At 42.3% G+C, this 18,612-nt stretch overlaps 1 protein-coding gene and 1 long non-coding RNA gene across 2 annotated transcripts in view; one reads left to right on the top strand and one right to left on the bottom strand.

Annotated features, from left to right (window-relative positions):
- Positions 1–18,612, bottom strand: part of LOC113263654 (uncharacterized) — a 177,987-nt gene that overhangs the window by 24,764 nt on the left and 134,611 nt on the right. The window lies entirely within an intron of this gene.
- LOC130541982 (uncharacterized) overlaps positions 11,866–18,612 on the top strand; it is a 40,044-nt gene continuing 33,297 nt past the window's right edge. The window contains exons 1-2 of the long non-coding RNA XR_008956162.1: positions 11,866–12,440; positions 14,183–14,292. This is a non-coding gene — a long non-coding RNA (uncharacterized LOC130541982). The remainder of the gene's footprint in view (positions 12,441–14,182; positions 14,293–18,612) is intronic.

Genomic DNA, 18,612 nt, shown 5'->3' with positions numbered 1-18,612 from the left:
GGGATAGTCTTACAGTTTCTATGAGCCCATGGCAAATATATACCATTGTTTTATTGTGGTTTTTTCATGCAAATGCCGTCATGATACATTGAGTATTCTGAAACATGATTATTTTCCCCGAATATGTTGTTGAGAGCTGGCTTCATTGTTTCAGATAGTCTTAACTCATTCCTTTTAACTGTTCTAGAGTATTCCATTCCTGAGTATATTTATCCATTCCCTTGTGATGGACACTTAGATTTTTGCCAAGTTTCTGCTTCCTTTTAATGAACATTACAATGGTTTTAATGAACATTCCATGGTTCCTTGTGTAGACAAGAAAATGTCTCCCTAACGTAGCTACCTTACCTCATCACCTTTTTTTGCTACACTTTCCATCTTCTCCCTTTCCCTCCTCCTCCACGAAGACAAGTGTTAACATCACTGGAAGGCTACTTGCTCTGGGTCCTTGACACCCAGTTCCGACTCTGGGGTCAAACTGACTTCACTGATTAAGGACTCCTCATTACCACCAAGCAAAGCAGTTCCAAGAACAGAGGTCACCACACTTCATTCCTTGACTTCTACCCTGGGATGAAGATGACCCTTCAGGAAAACATGTGGCGAAAAGTGGTTTTGCCCCAGGAGCCAAAAGAAAATTGGCCCTTGAGGTGACTTGTAAAGGGATTTTGTGAGCCATGATCAGAACAGCATGGGTTCTGACTAGGAATGGGATTCGGAGTTGTAATAGAAAACATTTATTTGGCTACAACTAAACATCCTAACACATGTTAGCATTTGCTGCCAATATGCTTCCTAATTAAGAACAACATAAAATCATAGGAAATCCTGTATCTTGTCTTCACGCGCTTTTCATGTATCTCTAGCTCCCTGGCCTTATTTCTCAAGTATAGCTACCACAAAAAAACAGGTTGATTCAAAAGTCCTGTTTTGCCAACCATGAACTGTGGTGTCATTAACAAGATTAATGTACATTCCAGAACTCAACACCAAGCATTTTCTCCTCCTTAAACAAATGCCACTATTAAAAACTAATTTAAAAAGAAAAAAAAAAACCTAATAAGCATGCCCCAAATAAAAGACCAGCACCATTTCATTGGTAAGGTGCTGTCTATAACTGATGGAAAACTTTAAATAGTTAAAAAACAAAAAAAAAAGTCTTCTCTCTAGGCTTGCCTGAACTGTCGGCCATGTTTGCATATTTTACCATGTTGAAGAGATTTCAAGATGGACAGAGGAGGATCTGGTTTTCCTCTTAGGTCCTCCTTAAATTCATGCTAATTTCATCTGAAAATATTTAGAGATTTACCCGTGAGTATAAGCCATCGCTCCCTCATTATATACAAATAGGCATTAGGTGATTACCACCCAGGTAAAGATATACATGGTATTTCTATTTAAGGCTAGAATGGGTATAAGTTACTCTAGAAAAGCCCCTGATACACCAGCTTGGGTATAGTCTTCGATCTTACGTAGCCAAACTAACTGCTTCCTTTCCCTACCATCAGGCAGAAATTAAAAATTAAAAAAAAACGGGGCGCCTGGGTGGCACAGCGGTTAAGCGTCTGCCTTTGGCTCAGGGCGTGATCCCGGTGTTATGGGATCGAGCCCCACATCAGGCTCTTCCGCTTTGAGCCTGCTTCTTCCTCTCCCACTCCCCCTGCTTGTGTTCCCTCTCTCGCTGGCTGTCTCTATCTGTGTCGAATAAATAAATAAAATTTAAAAAAAAAATTAAAAAAACCAACAATCACTCTGGCACCACTGAACGTGAACTTCCTCCTTCCCGTTCTGCTTTTCCCCACGCTCCGAAGTACACTCTGACGTGACATCAACCGAAAGAGAACCTGGGTCGGCAAAGTTCTCCTCACACATTTTCCATAGGACTTTTTAATGATTTTCAGAATGATGACTTTCTTTTTTCAAATGAAACGCACACGCTCTCGCTGCCCCTCTCCTAAGCATGGCCGTGCATTCCTCTTCGACTTCTCCCCCTCTTTCCAAATCTATTTATTGCTTGTTGTTCTTGGCCCTTTGTCACTTTCCATTTTTCATGATTAGTTCTTTATGATCGTGTGTTTCCTTTTCTTCTCCCCGCCATGGCTGCCGGCCCAGTTGTTCTCCTCGGGCCCTCAGACTTCCCTTCGCTAATGAAACAAGAGCTGCCTCCCACCCTGGATTTTGCCATCCAGCTGTTTCCTTTTTAAAATATAAACTCATCTTTATTCAGTGAAGTTCCTGGGCCAACCTGACTTCTTTCACAGAAGAGTCGATAATCACATGAGGGATTAAAAAGGTTTTAAGAGAAAGGCCTATCTGAGAAACTTGGGAGTAGGCACCAGGAAGGTAAACAGAAACTCAGCTCATTTTTTGAAACACTCTGGGGGGGGCGGGGGGGAAGAAACAGAACAAAAAAGGTTTTCCTTAATGTTTTAATCCTTGGGTGGCCCTTGATGGCAAGGTGGTCTTGAGTAGGGTCTCCTAGAAATCTACGCATCACAGCTTCATGGCGCTTTAAACCTCCCGCCACGTCTGCCTCACGTCTTCTGGCCTCTGAGAAAGTAGCCCAGTGAACACCACAAAACCGGATTGTCGGTGATTAGGTGGTGAAAGGTGCCAACCTGAGGGGTAGCCTGCCAAGTCAGTTTACTGTAATGCTTTGACCGTGCGAGTCAGCTTAACCCTTCTTCAGTCTCCAGCGTGCCCTTGACATCATGGAAATTACCAGTTAATGTCATCAGAGGAACCCTGCTAACTATTTCAGAGAAGGTTCCTTGAACAAAACAAGCTGTTTACTTCATAAGCTTTTTCAGATTCTCCTCAAATATTTCAAGAAAAAAATGAATGAGCCCACGGGTATCCTCTTTCAGTAGAAGAGTGGCTAATTCTTTTTCTGTATTATAACTGATAAGACCTCATGTGACTGGAAATACATATTCTACCCAAGCATTAGTTGAGTGTATTGTATGAAAGGCCTAACTGATTAGATAAAGAGGTTGATTTACTAGCTCAAACAGCTCTGAGTTTTTAAAAAAAGAAAAATTCTCTTTTAAATCTGAGAAACCCTCCCTTCTCTAAAAATATTTTTTTTCTGATATAAAATTTCCAATGGAATCATTTTTCACCAGAAATAGAAAAGAAACAAAAACATTAAAAAAAAAAAGGAAACAGAAAAAGGATTTGTCATCACAAGAAAAAAAATATTTTGGTACTGTGTGCTCATGGATCTTAATTGGACTTATCCTGGTGATCTTTGGTAATATATGCAAACATCAAGTTGTTACATTGTACACCTGAAACTGATATATGTTACAGGTCAATTATATCTCAAGTTTTTAAGTATATATCAGGTGATGTAATCTCACCTGAAACCAATTTTCAGGTGAGATTAAAAACCAACAGATCTATTGGAAAGAAATGAGACTGCAATAAGCTTGTAGAGAGTGATACGTTTTACAAATCACACTTGAACTTCACAGTAACCCCATAAGGGAGGGAGATAGAAAGTTAGGGTGTCTGATGACAAGCCTCACAATATTCCAAGACAAACATTTGCTTGGAACCAAGCTCACATCAGAATATGTATTATAGATCTCAGCACCATGGGGATGTCTCAGAAGATTCTCCTGACTTAGAAGGAAGAGAGCCTGCGGGAGGGAAGGAAGATATTGGCTATCATTTTATTCTCCAGTCAGCTCTAGTAAAAATAATTCCAGAATCTCCCCAGTAAGAAAGATCCATAGCCATGTCCTGTCCCCAACTGTGGTTTCACACCCAGGGTTTAGGAGCACAACCTATAGATATGATTCGTACCGGGGAAAAAAGGCAGGGAGACCAAGACCAACCACTGTCCCAGCTCTAAGTTCTTCCTGACCCTGGTTTCCGTTGCCTGTCTGGCCCTTCCATACCCCCTTTGCTGGCCGTTTGCAGGCACCTCAAGTTCAGACTTACAACACACTTGATCACAATCATTGGACTCTGAGACACTGCCCCTGAGACAGATCCTGATGTCTGGATTCTGTTTGTCCCTCTGGCCCCTGGAGAAATACTAGCCTGAGGTTCACTTTGGCCCTCCCTGCCCACAAGTCCTCCCAACCTCGCCGTGAGCCCAGGAGCCAGGCAAGATATGGAGCCCAAGGGTTGTAAAGTCACGGGGGCTGCGCCCAAAGTTCAAGCTCTGAGAAATCAGGCGGGTTAAGAAAAGCTGTCCCAGGGAGGTGCTAACCTAACCTCTCGATTTCCACCCCACATCTTGACTTACTGACAATCCAATAGCAAAGTGTAGCAAGAATCTAAAACTTTGTCCGGTATCCCTCCTCCAAGGAATTTATCAGGGGAAAGAATTTAATAGCTATTTCTCAGCCATCTCTGTGTTTATCAATGAAAAATGCTTAATGCTCTGTTCATATTTGAACATAATCTTAAAAGTACGAATGTGCCATTTAAAGTTATCTTAAAATTAAAAAAATTTTTCTTTTAAATTTTTTAAGATCTTATTTTTATTTATTTGACAGAGAGACAGAGCACTAGCTGGGAGAGCAGCAGGCAGAAGGAGAGGGAAAAGCAGACGACTCCCTCTGAGCAAGGAGCCTGATGCGGGACTCGATCTCAGGACCCTGGGATCATGACCTGGGCCAAAGGCAGTTGCTTAACCAATGACCTGGGCCAAAGGCAGTTGCTTAACCAATCAATTTTTTAAAAAAATTTAATGCCGCTTCTAACTGTTGCCAGATCTTGCTGCTTTACTGGCAACAACAGAGAAGGATTTGATACCAGAACACAAATGGATTTAGCATGAAGATAATGAACCTTGAGCTTCAGGATTCCTTGTGCACATAGTTTCCTTTCAAGGCCCTGGGAAAGGCGCTGGCAATTTTGTTTCCACTACATTTTTATTAAAGAAAGTTCTCAAAACCGTATACTATTCAGGCCCACAAAACCCAGTAAGCAAATTATGTATTTATGTCAAGTGAAGTTCAAGGGATATTGCAGTAGGCTGTGTGCACCAAAGCTCTGCAGTCGTTTAATTAGAGAAAAGGGCTAGATAATAGTCTCGTACACAAATATAGGCAGATTAAAATCAAAACTTCTTCTGCATGCCCATCAGTACAATATTAATGCCATGAGTGGAGATTTAATGTCAGCAAACCGTCATCCATCCCATTAAATCCATGTTGTTAATTTGAATGTGGTGTTCGTCATTTTGCTCGAATGCAGTCTGTAAATTTGTTACAGATTTAGTTGTGTCGGAGTCAGAGACTTAAGGAGTGTGCCTGCTTTCAAGCTCGACACACCTAAGTAATATTAGAATATGAAATCATTTAAATTTAAGAGAAACAAAGGAAAGGAGGCAGGAGCACAGTCCAGGGCCCCTCTGACAACAACTCTGTGGGTGAAGGGTCTAGAATCCCCAAGCCACCCATACCTTTCACGTTTCAATCTTGTTTAATCTGTTGCTTCAGTGCTACAGAATGAGACCCTTCCTAAGCTGAAGCATGTGCTTACTCAACAAACATTTTGGATCATCTTATGTTCAGGACACTGTGCTTGAGTCTCAGATGTGGTTATTGGCTATGGCTTTCAAGAAGGATAGGGGTGAGGACGTGACATTCTCAAGGTAAAAATGCACCTAAGTAAACATAATCTCATTTCTGTAATTGTTCTAAATGTTTATAGCATTCCAGGCAATACATAAAGCTGGGAAGGTGCTGGAAATTATGCTTCTCTTTAAGATTAAAATAACTTTGGGATTTTTTTTTTTTTTTTTGCTATATAAGTGCAAGAAAATATTTCATATTCCCTATTCCAGTGGGCATGCTCTTCAACCAACTCCCTCTGCAGTTTAACCTCAGAGATACCCTGGGGAAACCAACTAATTTTTAATATTGGGCTAAGCATCACATAATTAGGAAGGCAAATTTCTGGGGGGAGAATCATACAGAATATCCCCAAGGCGATTTTACCACATCTACTGTTGGAGTTTTCCACTCTATTTCTCTCGTTCACAGGTAATCATGAATTGCTTGTAATTAAATAATCCCAGGTAACTAGCAGCAAGACCGTCCTCCGGAGAGTTGCTTCTCAGGTCTCTGTAATAAGCCTAGATTCTTATATACACCACTATTTTTGATCCTCGGTATTCTTTCTCTTCTTCATCTGCTTCAAACTGGAGCAGATCTAAGAGCTCTTTCTCTTTGATCTGCAGGGAGGAAGGATTCTGTTTTCTATCTATAACTACATCTGGGCTCAACAGCCGATTTCTGGTTGCTCGACCACTTCAGCCCATCCCTCAAAGAATGAGCCCAGAAATGAAAGGTAATTTGGCTAGTATAGATCCATGGAATATTACAGCTCAGCAGAGCCTGGGAGGTGAGCTTGTCCAAGTGGGCTCAAAGAGGTTGCAAAAGATTGAACACATCCGTTTGTCTGCTTGGGCAGAAAACTTAACAGGTCCTCCATAGCCAAATGTTTCTTTCCGCATTTGATTTGCCGAATAATTATCGAATCCCTTCTTCATATAAGACATTAAACTAACAACTATGCCATCCAAGGAAATTTACTTCTTATTCATAATCTGTTTGTTTATGAAAGAATATTAGCCTTCCAAAAGATACCATCCTTGATTCTCACCTGTTCAGGAAGAGGATAGCTATAAAAAAGGGAAAATCGCCTTGCACTAAAATGCCCTTAGAAGAGGAATCCGCTGTCTGGATTAAGTCAAATCCTTTACCCTCCTATAAATCAAGTTTCTCCCTGCAATTATTCACCGTCATCTACCTGACTCACCCGGGGTTAAAATTCAAAGATGCCAAACTGAACAGACCGTAAGGTTGCTATGCAAAATGGAAGAAGTAGCCCCTGAGAGCTGGTTCTGTCCCCCTTGGTTCTACCCTTTCATTTCCTTTTCTGGTGTGTTTCTATCTTGCTCATCACTGTCCCACCGCTGTGGTCCCATATCTAGGAACATGAGCATAGCAGAATCTCCAGGGATCACCGTAAATAAAAGAAGGGAAAGGGATTTTTTTTAAAAAAACAGAAGAGTACAAGTTACAGTTCCAGGATATCTGAATGTAAATTAAAATGTAAATGAAAGTCCCTCATTATTCCTTTCCTAAGGATACCAGTCCACTTAAAATGCAGATTTAGGTATAGATGGTGTGTGTGTGTGTGTGTGTGTGTGTGTGTGTGTGTGTGTGTGTGTTGTGCCTTCCTCTGAGGTCAAAGTGCTTTTCTATATGAATTTAAAACCATGCAATGCCAGGGCAGCAGAGAACAGAATAGGAGGTGGGACATAGAAACACCGAAAAGCAGAGTCAGAAAGAGAACTAGATTCAGATCTGTCTCAATCACTTAGCAGCTACCTGATCTGGGGCAACCCCCCCCCCCCCTTATCTGCTTCTCAGAGCACAGTTATCAGAACCAAATGACATGATACAACTAGAGCGTTGTGTTTGGTCTAGAATAGGGACTCAATACATGGCTGATGGTTTATTAATATTATTGCTGCCCAGAGGGAGGGGATGTGGCGTGTAAGAGATTAGCTGGGCTGCATCCATCCAGGCCCTATCTGCACCGTATCACAATAATTGTTCGCCATGTGCTATAGGTGGTCCAGCGATAGGCTCCTTGCTCTGCATACCGTGTAACTACTCTATTTTTTTCTCCTGACCAGATTCTTTTTAAGAATTATTATCATCTTCCTAAACCTGCCTTCCTCCTGCGCACACTCCTACACACACACACACACACACACACACACACACACACACACGATTTACCATTTCATTGCCCGATGGCTTTAGCTTCCTGGAGAGACCACCACAGAGCCAAATAGAGCTCTACCCTTCCCAGCTAGCGAGCCTTTCAAGGAGTGAAATTGCCTTGCTTTTTACTCCCTACCCAAACTTGATCCCAAGCTTTATAAAAAAGAAAGACGGAGGGCCTCGTCCGATACAATGTTGAGCAATTGACACTTTGTCCACTGCTCGAGAGGTTTTGTGTACTGGTACTTAAGCCTTGTTTCAGTTACAACCCCTGTAGGGAAATTTGAGTCCTGTACACGAGTTCTTCATTTATTTCTGAGCCAAGATAATTCTAGGATTACCACTTAGAAAATTGGGAGAACAGACTTCTGCATAGTTACCAGGCAGACGGTATTGAAAAAAGGAGCATTAGACTACTTTTTGGTGACAAGGTTAGGGAGAGGTATTGTGGTTAAATCCCATTAGCAACAATCTTACACTCGTTATGTGAACCCTGGATGCGAATGGAGAACTCTCCCCCCCATGCCTCCCCCTTTCCTCTTGTCCTAAAGGCAGGTCCCTTCTTTTTCCCCACAGGGGATTCCTTGCCCAAGAAATGCCTCTCTGGAGTAGATCACAGAATGCTCCCATGCCAAGTAGTTCCTTTCCTCTTCTTGTCCTAAAGGCAGGTCCCTTCCTTTTCCCCACAGGGGATTCCTTGCCCAAGAAATGCCTCTCTGGAGTAGATCACAGAATGCTCCCATGCCAAGTAGTTCCAAAGCCAGAACGCACTGCGAAGGACACATGCCATTCTCCAAAAATCTACCAGCAAACCCAATTCATAAGCTGTCTCTCTCTTATTTCTTGGGTGACCTTTATGGCTTGGAAAGTATTCTTTTGTGTTAAGGCAAACACAAAGGATTCTGCAAGCATCGTTGAAGAATTTAAAGATTCTATTAATCTGATGTCTTAATTGTTATTGAGAAGAGGAAACAGGAGTGCCTTTGTTCCCCCAAATGACCACAGGCTTCTAAAAAGTAGCCCACGATGTTGGAGTTTGCATCTCAAATTGCAGGCAGCTCCTCGCGCAGTAGAACTTTAGTGTAACTAATTCCCAGACATTAAAAGGGGCAGAGAAAGAGCATAAAGTTGGGTAAACTCCAAGCACGCTGCACGGATCCACAGAGAAGAAGCTTTTCCGCCATACCTCCGTTCATCCTGAAGACGGTTTTAAAATATTGGTGAACAAATGTGTATTTCAAGACCGGAGGAGCCAATTGGGTGAACGAATGGGGGAACCACACACATATGCACACCAGGCTGAACAACGTGCAATCAAAAGAGGAAGAGAAAATCCCACAACAACGAGAAAGAAATAACAATCATTGTAATTCAAAGACAGTACTCTGTGCCCACTTACTATGTAGGAGGGGTCGAGGATCCAGACACAGGAAAAGAAGGAAGGTTTAGCTGCTGTCCACTAAGTGGGTTCCGTTCTACTAGGAGAGAATAAATCAGGTATGGAAATATCTATGACACAGGCTGAGAGCTCATCCAGCGTGGCTGAGAGAGAGGCATACGGAAATTAAAAATAGCTGCATGGAGAAGGTGGCATTTGGGTTGGACCTTAAGAACCCGGCGACACTTGAACTTGAAAAGAGGGTTGAACATTCTGGCTGAAGAAAATCAAGGTGAGCTACAACATGCAGATAGAGAGATATGAAGACTTTAGGGGAAACAGTAATATTTTGGATTGAGCATAGGATGTGTTGAAGCTTGGTGGAAAAAGAAATCCGGGGGGGGGCAGGGGGCATAGATTGTGGGTGTCTTGAACAAAAGAGCTTACACTTAATTCGGGAGATAAGTAGTTCCTGATAGTTTCTGAGTCCTGAAATAATATGATCAGAGATGATTATCACAGGGAAAAAAATACAGTAGCAGGCAAAGCTACGCACTCATTCACTCCTCCATTCAACAGACATGAATTGACTACCCCCCACATGCCAATCCCTGGATTAATTTATTCCAGTCCGGAGGGTTAAACTGGATAAGTTCATAGTACATAATACACATGTATGTATTCAGTATGTATGTATGTATGTAAGTATGTATTAAGTACATAGTACATAAATTTTAGAAAGCAGACTTGCTTTCTCAAGTCTAGAAGACTTGAGAACTTACTAGATGGGACAGGTACAGGAAATGGAAAAATAAGGTGGACTGCAAGTTTTAGGACCAAAGATAAGGGAAGCTAGGGCGGGGGGTTATGTACAGAAAGAGAGAAGCCAGGAAGAAAGATGCTTGACGGGGCAGCTGGGGCAGGCTCATAGGTGGAGATGGAAAATGAGCTCTCGCAGGAAGTGATGCTATTTGACTCATGCTCTGGACTCCTCTGCAGAGAGCACAGCCAGTAGCTGGGGGAACTAGGAGATCTGGCAGAGGACAGAGAAAGGGGAAAGTCCGGGCATGAAGGAATGCCCATATTAAAAAAAAAAAAAAATGCCTTAAGAGGACAGAAGGAAAGCCATCGTGAAAGGAGAAGCTGGTGTTTCTGAAAAGTTCCAGAAGATAGAAAGGAATGAACCATGAGAATTTTTAATTTTTAAACCACATCTGATGGAAGTTTAAAATCCCCAAAAGAGGGGGTGCCTGGCCAGGTCAGTCAGAAGAGCACACGACTCTTGATCTCAGGGTAGTGAGTTCGAGCCCCACGTGGGATGTAGAGATGACTAAAGTAAATAAAACTTCAAAAAAATACAAAATAAATCAAAGTCCCCTAGAGAATCCATATAAACAAGTTTAAAATGTTACCTATCCACCCGGAGATGCTACTTCGGTTGGTACGATACTGGGAATTGCCCCGAATTTATACAGCATATGTCGGGGGTGTGTTTTTTCCTGTCTTTTCTCCCAGGAAGGGGCCACCAAGTTAGAGCAGGCTTTCCAGGGAAGGGCTGCAGAATGAGGGTCAACAGCAAACGCCGTGTTTTCCCCAGCGTTCAACTACTCACTGCTCAGAGGTTACACGTGTCACACCCGCTGTACCTGCATCTTCCAAATGTTTCTAGATTTGAAACTAAGTTGAGTCGGTGCATTTTTCTCTTTCTCTCTCTTTCTTTAACATCTAGTGTTACTAGCTTTTGAATCTTCCTGAAGCAAACGTTGACAGCAACACAAGATTTTTGCATCTTCCCCTCAGGAGGGGGATGGAGACTGAATTCTGGGCAGAATTAACTCTGCTAACCTGTGTTTGAGGTTGGCAGCGGGAGTGGTATTTGGAATTTACCAAGACAGGCTGGGAGTTGAAAAAAATTGCAACCCAGGTGCTCACCTTTCCCCCTCCACCAGCTACTTTCCCCCATTCCCTGCGGCCTAGGAGTTTATTTACCGAGTCAATTAACAAAAGATAACCTCCCATTGTGCAACCATCAATAAATCAATCGTGTTCATACTATCTTGGAATGTCCCCCACTATTGACTTTCATATTGTTTACATTAGACACTTGAGAAAGCCAGAGCCCTTGAGTTGGCTTGTTTCGGCGGTAATGGATTCTGGAGGGGCCATTAATGCATAAAACTCTCTCGACAAAATATTTCAGTTTCTCTGAGGTTCACCTGCTCTCCGCACATCGGCAGGGCCCTCTCCTTTCTCCCGGCGGCATGATCGTACAGCACGGGAGTCTGAATTGAATACTGAGGAAGGCAAACACTTCTGAGCAGTAATGGAACAGTCACTTAGGGCACACCTACTTCTTTGTGATTTGAATAATCTATTTCCACCCACCCCAGCCCCCCACTGTCAACAACCCTCAACAATCTAGGGAATCAAATTAATCTTCAATTATGTGAAAGAATTTCAGGAACGAACACAGCTCAAGTTACCAAGTAACTTGCCGTTGTGAAAAGATTCATACTGCAAACAGCCTGAATTCAGTGGCTTTTCAAGATCTTTTTTTCTCCCCTTAGTCATAGAAGGGAAATCTTTCCAACCGGTGATAATCTCGCCACCGGGAATCTTAAAAATTTTGAAAGCTACTTGCAAACTAAAGGCAAAAAAAAAAAAAAAAGAAATCTTTCTCCATGGCCCTCAAGCGATATAAAAAGCAGGTAAAATGTGATCATTCATTACAAAGTTGGATTTCATGTTTGGATGTTGTTGGGAGGACTTCCTTGTAAATGACATCAAAAATACGTAGACAGAGCAGGTTTTCTTGTAGGGGCAGGGACTCCTCCGGCCCCAGACGGAGGTATTTTGCAAAAGCACTGGGTAGACAGGGATTTCAAAGGAAGGGGGCAGGGAACGCACCAGTCCCAAAACCTCTGAAGGTTCAGATTTCAACGCTGGCTGCAGACCTGAGCAAAGTTCACTGCTCCCTTTTCGCGACATGCTACATACTTTTCAAGTTCCAACTTGCTTCTTAGAGAGGAAAAAATGTGGCCTCTGAGTTCAGGTTGCTAAGGACAAGCGGGGCCAATTTAACCATGCATTCTTGTTCCGAAAGATAGGCCGCTGGTGGTTGTGTTTTCCGCTGTAAATACCAGAAACTCTTGATTCTCCCCACGCTAAACAAATACTTCGGCTACAACTTTAAAGTCATTTTTTCCTCCATGGCGGGAATTCGGTTATTTCATTCAGTGGCTTTTGCCGTCGGAATCAGAAGTCTTGACAGCGTGGAATATTGTTCTGTACGGCCCATCTGGGTGAGTACTTAAAATGCACGAGCATCGGATAATAAAGGAAAACTTTCATTATGCTAGGTCTTTCCCTTTTTCTTCTTTTTACTTTTATTTATTATTTATTTTTTATTTTTTACTTTGACCTCGAGTGACATATGTCTACTTAAGGCTGTTTTGAAGAGAGTGAAGGAAACAGACAAGACTTGGAAAGAAAAATCAGACGTCTCATTGGCTATCTTTCGCAGACCCTTCTGTGACCCTGCACGGAACACCTCTAATGGAGATGTGCGCTCTTGAAGCCTCCACTGTGATCAACAAATTCTGTCCCTTCGGCTTGTTTGACAGCACAATTCTGTATTCTCCCTAAAAAAGAACCTTTTCTTTAAGTGAATAAGGCATTAACATAGGTATCTCATACAAGGGGGTGAGATGGCTTTCTCATTCCAGGGATATACTATGTTTTTTTAGAGATCTATTTATTTATCTTAGGAAGGGGGGCAGAGGGCAAGAATCCAAGCAGACTCCCCGCTGAGTGCAGAGCTTGAGGCCGGCTGGATCTCACCCTCCGTGAGATCATGACTTGAGCGGAAACCAAGAGGCAGCCCCTCCACTGACTGAGCGAACCAGGTGCCCCTATACCATGTTTTTAAAAAGGAATTTGGGTCAATCAGCCACATAGTTCATATCAGTGTGTCGTTTTTCATTATACGACAAAAAGCAGAATGCATTTGCATTCAAAGCCATAGTTGCCAAATCCAAAAAGTTCAGAAAGTCAGTTAGGAGGGAGGCGATAATCTTTACTCCTAAAATCAGTAACTCTTATGATATTGTTTTTGTGCAAACTTGGTGTTTCCTGTGCTATAAACCGTGTAAGTGATTAAGGTGGAAAATGGTTAAGTGTCGATTCGAATTCTTTCATGCGTCAAAAAACATATGAGATGACTGGCAATGTTTATTGAGTGATATGGAAGTAAGAGAGGTAAGGAGGATAGCCCCATTCCTGTGGTTGTCGAATGGCTAGGAGCCTCAGTCACCAGAAAGCTTTGCATTCTCCCTTCCACCTTAACTACTTGGGGATTGCTGTGGTCAGCACCTCCCATCTTTCCCTCTAAGCTTTTGGAGTTGTGGAGAGGTTGAAACTGATGTCATGTTTTGAGATTCCAAAAAGGACATCCCAAACAGAATTCCAAAAAATGGATTAGGCTTTAATATGTAATATTTCTTAATGTCATCTGTAAATGTTCAATATAATAGAGACCATAATTCCAGTTATAACATATCCTTCTGTGGAAATAGTGTCAAAAGTCTGCATTTCAGGCAAGAATGTAGGGCGCATGCCTCCCAAACACTGCGCCATACTAGATCTTGCTTCTAGACAAAGATTAATGTGGCGCAATGAGAAGAGCACTGGACTGGAAACCATGAGGATCGCATGAGGTCCTATCTTATCGGAGCCTTGGTTTTCTCATCTAGAAAGTGAATACGTTGCCATAAACGGTCCCCCAGGTCTCTTCTGTTTCTCTTTTGTGACTGCATATTGTGTTTACCGCCCCTAGACGTGGGGAGCGTCATTCCAGCCAGTAACAGAGGAAAACAAGGCAAAGGAGACAGACAGCAATAAAGATAAACAGGCTTGGGAACACAAATGTCAGAGAGCAAGTAAACAAAGACAATGATATAGGACAAGAGTTGTAACTGGGAGGTGAGGAGGGGCCAATGGAGGTCCGCCATAGCCAACTCTACCTTTATCACTCTCCTCCTGACAGGCAGCAGCGATCATGGCGGCTTGGGGCACAGTCACATGACATCCCTCAACACCCAGACCTAGTCTCACAATACTCCCACGGCTGTCCGGGTACTCAGCATCGCCAAGTAGGTGAGTACAGCTCATGGGAAGAATCTTGTCCTTGTTTAATGCTTTTGGTGTAACTCACCTCCCATCACAAAGCAAAGACCCCTCCTCTCACTTTCTCATGTGGAAAAAAATTGAAGTACCATTACTACCAGTCAACACCTACCGAAGTCTTTATAGTTAATATGGTGCCCTGCGAGGTAAGTGCAAGATCCAAGACTGGGAAAGATCAAGTAGAAACGAAATATTCTTTTGCCTTATTGTGCAGGCTAGCTAACGTGAATGATTAAAACACTGTGCTGTGTCTTCTTGGATTTCAACAGCAGTTGAGTCTCAGGGTTGAGGCCTCAGGCACTAAATTGAAGAGAACACTTGATTATTGGAACTGGAAAGCATCTAAGCATCTATTAGTTCAACCTACCATGAACAGTAGGAATTCCTTCAACAAAATTCTCATATGTGTCTATCCAGCCTCTCGGGGGTAATAACAGAACAATATAAGGATGATAATTATTATGATAATGACACTTACTTCTCACACTCCACATGCCAGAAGCTGTACTATGTATACGGAGTACTGATTGTAAATCGTGCTGTTCTTCGGACTTGTAATTACTAACTTACTGAGTCTTTACAATGCCTCTACCATTATATATGGATCAAAGGAAACAGGAAGAGGTTAAATAACTTGCACCGGGTCACACAGCTGGACAGAGAGGAGCTGGGGAATTGAATGAAGAGACTGGGTCTGGAGCCTGTCCCTTTAGCTCTATGGCACCAGTGGGGACAGGGGAGAGAGACAGGGTGAGGACATAGGGTACATTTCAACACGACTTAATAGAAAGATCTTTAGTTCTCTGAGCCAAATCTGCCTCTTTCAGTCTTCATATTGCCCACTAGCCTTAAACAGAGTCCTAATTATTCCTTCTTTGGTCTGACCGTCCTTTCTATCGGGGGTTGGCAAACTGTGGCCTGTTTTTGTATGGGCCGTGAGCTAAGAATGGATTTCAACTACTCATATGGTTGGAAAAAATTGAAAAAAGAATAATACTTCATGAAAATATTTGAAATTCAAATCTCAGTGTCCACAAATAAAGTTTTATTGGAACACAACCACACTTCTTCATTTACACATGGTCTGGGGCTGCTTTCTACTGCCAGGTCAGAATTAAGTAGTTGTAACAAAAACCATATGGCCCAACAAAGCATGAAATATTGACTGTCTGGCCTTAACCAAAAACATTTGCTGACCCCTATGTTAGATATTTGAAGGGAGTTGTCATGTCCTTTTTTTAAATGTGCTCCTTTATTTTACTGTAAATATCTCAAATCCCCTTCCCTCCCTCAACCTCTCATTATCTTAGAAACTTTTCCCTGGACTTTCTCTGGTACTATGTATTTTATCCTTCTTAAAATAGCACCCAGTGCTAATATTCATACAATGGAATAGTACTCAGCAGTAAAAAGGAATATACCACCCAGACACCCAACGACATGGATTAATCTCCAAATATTTATGCTAAGTGAAAAAGCCTTACTTAAAGTGTTCTTATGGTATGATGGCACGTATATCAAAATCTAAAACAGGCAAAACTAATCTATGGTGAAAAAAAAAAAACCATGAGAATGCCAGTTGTCTATGGGAGGATGGGGCAGGGATTGGCTGGGTTGGGCATGAGGGAACTCTCTGGAATGATGGAAATGTTCCAGATTTTGGCAGTCATCTGGGTTATCGAGTTGTGTCCATTTGCCAAAATAAATGTAAAGATGAACTTATGATTTGTCCATGACACTGGATCTGTCTCAAAAACAAAATCCTGTCAACAAATATTAAACTCTACTTAATGATCTGCATGCTGACCTGGTTGGTGGGGGAAGGGTATCAATGCCTGAAACCTGTTTTGAAATGTATCCAAAATCAACATGAAAACATCAACAGGACACCATGATCGGGTAGAAGAATGGACAGATGATAAGATATGGGATAAAGCAACCAGAGTAAAATACTCATTGTGAAATCTTGATGGTGGGTGTCTGGACGTTCACTGTTTCCTTCTTTCAACTTCCTTGGTTAAAACCTTCCATAGTAAATTTTATTCTTCAAGAGAAAACTTTCATGATAAAATATTGGTTGGGGGGGGATAAAAGTAATGCCTGGTGTGAAACAAATTACTCTAAATGTAGCAGAAAGCGACACCATTCTTTCCCTTCACCTGGAAGCCATTTTAGTGTTAACTTTTCTTTTCCTTCCATGCAACTGTTTGGATTCAAATGCCCTCTCTTAGTTTCACCCAAAGAAGTATCTTGGGAGTAACCTTTGGGGCTAGTGATAGGGATGGATTCGTTGGCAAAGCCCATCTCACAGCAAGAGGTCAACCTTAATGTCTACATTGTGTAAATTCTGGGTCTGTAGTTTGTTCAAAAAAGATGCAATGCCTCCATCGACTCCCCTTGTGGAAAACAGCATAAATTCCCCCGGTGAGTTTACACTCTAGCCTGGCGGAGTTGTAGGAAGAAGAGGAATGTGTTTGATCATGGCCGAATTCCTGGCTTCTTAACTTCACCGGTAGGTTGGCTTGTATTTCTCACACTATGGCACACTATCATTTGACAAACAATATGCTCGCCACTGTTACAAGCATCAGATGAGCGTGTGTGCATGATAAAAAATTTGAAAACGTCCTCGAAATATGCAGTCTAATCTCTGGATTAACTGTTTGTTTAAAGGGCTTCGGCAGTGTATAATCTGCAGGCTGATTTTGTTGCTTTTATGCAATGCCAATATTAGTAGCAATAACACAATCATGCTTCAACTATTTAGAGGTCAATTAGCTGGAAAATTCTGCTTTCTGAATGGAAGCTAAGAACCAAGGAAGTAAGCAGGAAAAATCCCGAGGGCCAGCAAAATCGCCAGGAGAGCATCAGGGCCCGGGGCGGATGCAGACACTCCCAGAGCGTCCCTGAAGCCAACACCCACCCTCCTGCGATAGGTACACAGGGAAAATGCTGACAAGCCTGGATTTCCAGCCCATACCTTACCAGATGTCATACGTAGGCGGACACCGTGAAAGCAGCAAAAAAGGGAAGAATTATTAGCCACGATTGAAAACTCAAAACCTACTATAATTCGGGAGGGTGAATTTATGGGCAAAAGAGGCTTACCTTAATACTGTTATACCAATAAAAGAATGGCCCCACAAGATATGAAAGAAGGTCTTTACAAATAAAAAAATAAAAAAAAAGAGGAGGAGCTGTTACAGCCACGTTCAGGAAATGTTGGTCTAATAGTTAAGGCTGAAACATTTCTGTTATGATTCTAGCAACTTCTGAAAAGAACATTGGCTTTGTTTTGTTTTGTCCTTCCTTTTCCCATTGCCCGCCTTTTTTTCTTTTATTTTGGCCAAAACTTAGCGATGCTATTTTCTGTTCTCATCATAATGATGTCCACCGGTCTGCCCGAATCTTCTGGTCTAGGTGTGGCCCTGATTCTCCCACACCATTCTTTACACAGGTGTTTCCTCTCCTGCCCCCACACTTGATATTCCCTTAACACAGCCATCCGTTTTGTCCAAATTCCAGGCAACGTTTCTAGCTCCTGAGGACAACTTCCAAACTGTCCACATGTTCACTTTCTTCTCCACTTCCTTCCCTCTGCGCCGCCTACTTTGTTTTCTCATCTTTTTCTTCTCCAAACTGCATGTCCAGCATTCTACAGTCGGAAGCCATTCTTCGGTCCCACCTGCATTTCCTTTTCGTCTCATGATTTTGCGCCTTTTGGCTGCTCTTGCTCTCCTCCGCCACATTCACTTTGTATCTCGAATCCCCACTCTCTCCCTTTCTACTGAATCTAAAGCTTGAAACTGACACCCTCCTAAAAATCTCCATTCCCTCCCCATCTGTACAGTCCCCACCATCTGATCTTGAGCGTGTGTTGCCCCTGAGTGAGCCCAGCAGTCTGCATGGGGTCAAGGAAGATTCCATTCCTCCCCTCCTTGGGCCAGCTCCCGAGTGTGGGGCTGGGGGACACCTTGACAGATAACACGCACCATCCCGTCGGCATTGAATTTCAAGCCAATAGATTTGTGTTCCGTCTTGAACTCTGCCTCTTATTCAATTTCCCTCACCCTCAGTTTCCAAATCTGTAAAATGGCAATGATACTTGGGTTTGGTCTATCTGACAGCGTTGGGTAGAGCCAACGAGGCCATGTTTACGGAAACTCTTCATTGGTTGGAATAGGATGGGATCGCTTTACTCTTCACTTTGGAACGTGTGTTCATATTGAAGTCCTGGGAGTAAAGCCTCATTTTCTTTTCAATTCTTTTTTTTTTTTTTTTTAAGATTTT

The sequence above is a fragment of the Ursus arctos genome, unplaced genomic scaffold, assembly GCF_023065955.2.
Source record: "Ursus arctos isolate Adak ecotype North America unplaced genomic scaffold, UrsArc2.0 scaffold_28, whole genome shotgun sequence".
In the NCBI taxonomy this organism is placed as follows: domain Eukaryota; kingdom Metazoa; phylum Chordata; class Mammalia; order Carnivora; family Ursidae; genus Ursus; species Ursus arctos.
The sequence above is the reverse complement of the archived record's forward strand: the minus strand, read 5'-3'. Positions and strand labels throughout refer to the sequence as shown.